Here is a 7,570-nt window from a genome sequence, read left to right as displayed (position 1 = left end):
GAGGTGGTCACTAGTTGTTGGCAACTGGTTCTGGGGTGATTTAGGGCAGGGACTGTGTTCCAGACTGATAAAATGAGTAGGGTTGAGGTTTGCACTCAGGACTGGTTGGTTTGCATGTCAAAGGGATGTCCTCAGGCAAGCTGTTTGCTATCTCCAAGAATCCACTGAGTCTAGGAGGGGCAATCCCTCTCTGGGTCCACAAGGCCCCAAGACGTCAAAGCATCATAAGATACAGAAAACAGAGCACATGGTTAGTACACGCCCTCCTCCTAACGCTTGGCAGCTACCAATCTGATTTGTCTCTATGGATTTGTGTCTTCTGGATATTTCATATAAATGGAACCATACAATATGTGACCCTTTTTCTGGCTTCTTTTGTTCTGCATAATGTTGTCAAGGTCCATCCATGTTGTAGCACACATCAGTATTTCATTCCTTATTTTATTTTTTTTTTTTATTTTTATTTTTTTGCGGTACGCGGGCCTCTCAGTGCTGTGGCCTCTCCCGTTGCGGAGCACAGGCTCCGGACGCGCAGGCTCAGCGGCCATGGCTCACGGGCCCAGCCGCTCTGCGGCATGTGGGATCCTCCCGGACCGGGGCACGAACCCGTGTCCCCTGCATCGGCAGGCGGACTCTCAACCACTGCGCCACCAGGGAAGCCCTCATTCCTTATTTAAAAAAAATTTTGATACAATTTTCAAAGGTTACTTTCTGTTCACCGTTATTACCAAATATTAGCTATGTTCCTCAGGTTGTGCAATGCATCCTTGAGCCTCTCTTACACCCAGCAGTTTGTACCTCCCACTCTCCCACGCCTATATTCCTGTAGTCTGCTTCTTTTTTGTTATATTCACTAGTTTGTTGTATTTTTTAGATTCCGTATATAAGTGATATCAAATAAGTACTTCATTCTTCTTTAAGACTAAATAATATTCCATTGTCTGGCTATACCATGTTTTGTTTATCCATTCATCCATCGATGGACATTTGTGTTGTTTCCATATTTTGGCAATTGTGGATAACTCTGTTATGAACATGTGTGTACAAGTTTTGTCTGAACACCTGTTTTCAATTCTTTGGAGTATATACCCAAAGGTGGCATTGCTGGGTCACGTGATCATTCTATAATTAACTTACTAAGACTTCACCAAATTTCTCCACATCCTTACCAATACTTGCTAGTTTTTTGTTTTTTGTTTGTTAGTTTTGTTTTTTAATATTATAGCCATCTGCAGCTGGTCTTTTATACATTGTTGGTGGGAATGCAAAATGGTCCAGCCATTGTAAAACAGTCGGGCAGTTTCTTCTTAAGTTAAGCATACACTTACATAGGACTCAACAACCCCACTCCTAGGTATTTACCTGAGAGAGACGAAAGCATGTCTAAACAATGATTTGAATGCAGCTTTATTCATAATCACTGAAAGCTGGAAACAACCCCAATGTCTGTCAACTGATAGATGGATAAACAAATTGTAGTTTGTTTCTTTCAATTGAATACTCAGCAATAGAAAGAAACAAACTATAGATGCATGCAACAGTGTGGACGAATCTAAAAAGCATTATTCTAAGTGTAAAAAGCCAGACACAAAGGGCTATGTCCTGTACAACTTCGTTTTTATGACTTTCTGGAAAAGGCAAAGCAGGAACATAAATTAGATCTGTGGGTGCCGGTGGCTGGGGAGGGGGAGGTGACTGACTGCAAAAGGCACAGGGGAACTTTATGGAGCGATGGAAATGTTTTGCACAGTTGTCAAAAGGTATCACATTTTAAACTTAAAATGGGTGGAGTTTATTTGCAGGTATGTTATGCCTTCAAAAAAGGAGATAGGGACCCAGTTCTCCATCCCATACTTAGATCCGCTTTCCTACCTTTGTGTATGGAATATACTTGCTTGCTGGCTGGGGATCTCAGTGTCTCAAGACATACAACAAGGGAGTCAAGAGGGTGGCGTGGTGGTGAGGGAAGCTGGGCCACTTCTCCACTCACCCCAGAAGCAAGCACAAGACTGTTTTCTGTTTCTTGGGTTTGTTACTTGGTGTAATCAGCTCCTCCAGCACCTTCTCTCCTCCTCCTTCACCTTCCCCTCCATTGCATTGACCATTTTCCTTCACTTTGAGCATAAAGAAAACATCCAGTTATGTGAAGGTTCCCATCATGTGCATTGTTATTGATTATATACCAGAATTTTACTCGCAGAATTTAAAAAATAACAATATTCCAGATTTTTTATACGACTTTAAAAATGGAAAATGAGTAAAAACATTTTCTTCCTCTTAAATTGCAAAGCTCTGTACAGCCAAAATATGAGGGAGTGTGACCCCACCTGCTCAGCCACGAGTTAGCAGGTCACGGGTGTCAGAATGGACCCGGGGTATAGGAGTCCCACCCAAGAGATGTACCACATACCAACAAAATATGTCCTGTGTGACCCAGGGAAATAAAGGTGACACTTCCATCCTTTGATACTAGTGTTCATTAACTTTTCCTCCGGGGGGGGAAAAGTATCCATCAAAAAACTAAAACAACGCTAGTTTCCCTTTATATTCAGAGTTCAGACAGCGTCTCTCGGAGTTGGGTGTGAGGCCCTTTTTGAAGAGGGGTAAGGAAAAGTCAGCAGGGCTGAAGAGGCAAAAAGCAGAATCGGAGGGAGAAGCCTGGAGCCAGCAGGCCTCACGCCCGCCACCGGCTTCCAGCTCGAGGGAGCCCAGCGTCCCCCCCGGCACTTCCACCCGTGAGGAGGGGAAACTGAGGTGCACCTGGGTTGTTACTTATCCATCTTCCCTAAAGTAGGAGATGAAGAAATGAAGTAGGAAAATGGAGTCAAGCCAAATAATTAAAAACCTGCTAAGAAATGTGTAGCCTGGAGAAGTTACATCTCACCCCTTACCCCTACGTAAACACCCACACACATGACACACAGACACACACACACACTCACACACACACACTCACTCACACATACACACTCACACACACACTCTCACTCACACACTCACTCACACACACTCACACACACACAACACACACACTCACACATACACACACACACTCACTCACTCACACACACATTCTCACTCACATACACACTCACACATACACACACTCACACACACACACTCACACATACACACTCACACACACACACTCACACACATTTTCTCTTTAAACAAGGACAGCCAATTGTTCTGTGTCCCGGTCACCTGGGAGAGCTCTGCGCCCACTTCCCCACCGCTCTGGTGACCTCTATAAAAGAGAAACTTGCCACACACCCTGAAGTGTTTCCCCCAGGAGACTTCTCTGATGAGCTTTTATACTTAAGACATAACCAGAGTTTTAACACACGCACGTTTAATTCCAAATTTATTCTTTGAAACATTTGAGGTCAGATCTGTATGTTTATTTAGATAAGCGTTCAGGACTTTTTCAGTCGAATTTTCAACTTGTGCAATTAAAGTTTTCTGAAGAACATTTTAAAACATGTATACAGTTTTAATTTAAGATCTGCTAAAGCTCAAAAGTGTCACGTGGAAGAGAGACCATAATTTCTAATTATAAAGTATTGGGGAACGATACATTCACATGACCTTTCCAGGAAAGTTTATGACCAGGCCACAACAGGACAGGGGCTTTATGAGGGGTCAGGGCACGTGTGGTCACCGAGGCTCCCCTGCACATTACTTAGACAGATTAAAGAAAAACCCACTCCCCAGGTTCTGGAAGTACCCACCCCGGCCCTGGTCTTTCCAAAACGCCACAACGTGTCTAAGTGTGACACGAAGCTTAAGTTCCCCAACCCGGATATCAGTTTCTGAAAACAGAACCTAGACCTTGTCGTGTTAAGGGAACCTCACGAAACTTTCACTCCGAGCCATTCTTTCACAGAGGGGAAACTGAGTCCCGCTGAGACGAAGGGACTAACCCAAGCTCATCCTCTGGTCGGCGACGGAGCACTGAATCCTGATTCCTCCTCATATCCTGGTTTTTCTCTGCTCCTGCACAGACTGGATGTGGTAGGGTTTTACCTTTTTTTCTTACGAGATGGAGCAGTGTTTAAATTGCATGTCTTCCTGTTCCCAACTGGTAAACCTAAAAGTGAAAATATAACTAGATACAGCAAGAGGAAAAATGGATGAATGCAACCTCCCCAGCTGGCTGTCACTTTCCAACTTCTCTCAAAGTAAAAGTGGGTCATCACATCTTTCCTTAGAACTCTCCTTCGGTTCCCATTGCCTTCAGAAGGAAATCCAAACCCTGTAATTGGTCCTGTGAGAGCCTGGCTCCAACATTCCTCCCAGGTGCCACCGCAACGTACAAGCCTTGCTCATGGGCCCAGCCTCTCTTCCAGGCGGGACCTCCCCAATCTCAGGGCCCCCCAGGCCTGCAGCCACATGGTGCAAGTCCAGCCAGTCAGGGTTCCATGCTTACCTTCTCTGCTGGAGCAACGGGAGAAAACTTGTTTAATTAGTGCTGCCATACCAGGATAATATGACACTGAAGTGTCACGCCGGTCATCCTCAGGCACAAGGGGGGGGGCCTTGTACTAAGACAGAGTGAGGCTCACACACAGAGGGAAGCAGAGCTGCAGGGTGGACGGGAAAAGAGAGACACAGCATCACCGAAACTCCTGGATCCAGCTAAGCCTGAAGCCAGCCAGAGCCTGAGCTTCTGAAGTAGTGAAGAAATTCCTTTTCTGTTAAACATGTACAGATTGTGTTTGTATCATCAGTAACCAAGAGAGTGCTGGCCACGGATCCCCTGAGCTCCCAGGTGCAGGGACCACCCATTGTGGGGACACCCATGACTCTTTCACCCCGTGGAGCTTGACACATTCTCATCTCTCCTGGTAGACTTGCTCCCCCTTTGCTGGTGTCTTCCCCAGCACCCCAGACCTCAGACCGGGTCCAGCACACTCCACTACACCCCTCAACGTGCTGCATTGCGAAGTCTCTGCTGCCTGGCTCCTACCCCACTTCTTAGCGTGGCATGAACCGCACAGTCAGTGATCATGAACCGGCCTGCACTAATACTCTTCTGTCTTCCATCAATTCCTCCCTCCAGTGTACAATAAAATGCGTGTTTTTATCAGAGTGTAACCATAAGTCCTCTTATCTCTCCACCCATCAGAGTCAACAGGATCTGCTGGGCTCCACTGGAAAGTGCAAAGTTTGAAGAGCCGTGGGGGAGGGAAGGAGAGGGCAGAAGATGTGACAGATTTTAAGATTAAAAACAAACACGACAGGACGGTGAGAACTTAAAGGAACTATCTGAAAGGGGTGGGGGGCCGGGGAGAGAAAACAAGCCTTCCTGAGTCATGAATTCAAGTCAGGCTAAGTTAAATCCAGCTACTCCTAGAACCACAGTGGATGGCAGCCTCTCCCAGTCCACCGTGGTGGGAAGCTCTCGGGCAGTAATACGATCCCAGCAGGACCAGGAGTCCCTGAAAGCTTCCTTGCTCTCTGGTGTAAAACGATGCACCGCGTTTATCTTGTACACGTCTTGCCCCAGACCTTAAGTCAGCCATTTCTTCAAGGAGAGGCCACCATATGGACACCAGGGGTGCTCACTGACCCTGGGTCACTCAAGGCGTCTGTGCTTTTCCGACGGTCAGGGTCAAGAAATACATTGTTTAAGAGGAAATACATTATGAGCTCATACTGATATTTCCAACAAATTTAGAAAGCCATGCTCTTACCTAACTTCTTTCATTTTATATTTGTATCTCTTTTCTTTTAGGGTGGAAATCTCGATTCCCAAAGATGTAAACATAATAACTTGCTTTAGCTCACAGTTTCAGAATGACAGCAGCAATACTGTTACTAGAAATATGAATACTGAAAACAGATTAAGCCTTTATGCGGTTCTTTTCTCTCTCCTTTACAGTCTATCCCTCTAGGGATGGATAGAGTCAAATCACAGCGTTTAAAGTGATCTTAAATTATTTCTGTCTGCATGGTTAAGCCACAAAGATGATACAAAATTAGGTACATCTGCCTGATTTTGCTTTTGACTTTTTAGGGTTTTCTACTTTTTTCTCATTTTGGTTTAATTTTTAAATAATTATGTGAAACATTTATATGGTTTCAAAGTCAAATCTACATAACCAGTTTTATGCAGAGGAGCCTGGCTTCTGTCCCAGACCCCTACACCTTGTTCTCTCTCTCCCATTCTTTTTAGGCCAGGGTTGATCTTTCTGGTGTTGTTTCTATTTATTTTTCATTCTTATTTTTAAAAATTTATTTATTTATTTTTGGCTGTGCTGGGTCTTCATTGCTGCGCGCAGGCTTTCTCTCGTTGCGGCGAGCAGGGGCTACTCTTTGTTGTGGTGCGTGGGCTTCTTGTTGCGGTGGCTTCTCTTGCTGCGGAGCACGGGCTCTAGAGGTGCGCAGGCTTCAGTAGTTGTGGCTCACAGGCTCTAGAGCACAGACTCAGTAGTTGTGGCGCATGGGCTTAGTTGCTCCACGGCATGTGGGATCTTCCCAGCCCAGGGCTCGAACCTGTGTCCCCTGCATTGGCAGGAGGATTCTTAACCACTGTGCCACCAGGGAAGCCCTCTGGTGTTGTTTTTAAACTGAAATTAGGTATACATTCCATGTGAAAAAAAATCATAGCCTGAGTTTGTTGCTGATTTGATCTTAAAGGCATTAATAAATGTGCGGCCAAGGCCCACGTTATTCCCACATTACAAGTGAGAGATGTCAAGAAAACAAGGCACCCTGGGAAGAGCCCTAGTGTTCATCTTCTACACTACGGTCCACAGTCGGGGTGTCTCAGAGTTCTTTTGCAGAGAACAGGGCCCACACTGGCTAGTTTATGCAGGAAACAACTTATTAGGGAATATGACAGAATTGCAGTGGAGCTGATAAACAGACTCTAGACAGGGCTTTGGGGACCGGCTTGCAAACCATACTGCAGACCTGGAGCCACTGCCTCACTGTACCAGGAAAACAGTGATTCCAGAACCAGCCTGGAGTCAAGGAGCTACCGCTACTGCCACACTCCCAGCTTGCTGAGTTCCACTCCAGAAAAGGGTTGCTTTTCCCCCTGCCTCTAGATGTGAGCAGACACTGCACTTCCAGGAGCAGCCGAACATCTCCACCCCAGGACTGCATCTTGCAGACCAGGGCTGCCAGAGTTGGAGGGAGGTCCTCTGTAGCTTTTCAACTCCTGCAATGCGGGAAGGATCTGTAGGAGAAGGACGGAAAGGACCGTGGAGCACCCGTCCACCACGTACAACTGCACATACTGCAGGAACCATCCTTTCAAGCCTTGTCGTGGTAACATTAGACGCGCGAGGCAAGGGTCTGACTGTTATAACGAGGGCTTGTCCTATGCCCTCTTGAGCGATTTTTCAAAGGGAAATTTCTAAAAGGGATTTTCCTACAGGAGAATCATACCTGTAGGTGATCTGTGCCTTGGATATCAGGTGTTCGTCCCTTGTAAGCCCAGCTCCACCCTATTGCTGTGGCTTAGGGAGGTGATCGGCTCTTAGACGGGACTTCCAGAAATCGTTCTCATGCCCGTGGGCAGCAGGGCAGACAGAGTGGGGTGGTGCACCCTACAAGGCAG

This window comes from Lagenorhynchus albirostris, chromosome 6 (genome assembly GCF_949774975.1).
Source record: "Lagenorhynchus albirostris chromosome 6, mLagAlb1.1, whole genome shotgun sequence".
Classification (NCBI taxonomy): Eukaryota; Metazoa; Chordata; class Mammalia; order Artiodactyla; family Delphinidae; genus Lagenorhynchus; species Lagenorhynchus albirostris.
The sequence above is the reverse complement of the archived record's forward strand: the minus strand, read 5'-3'. Positions refer to the sequence as shown.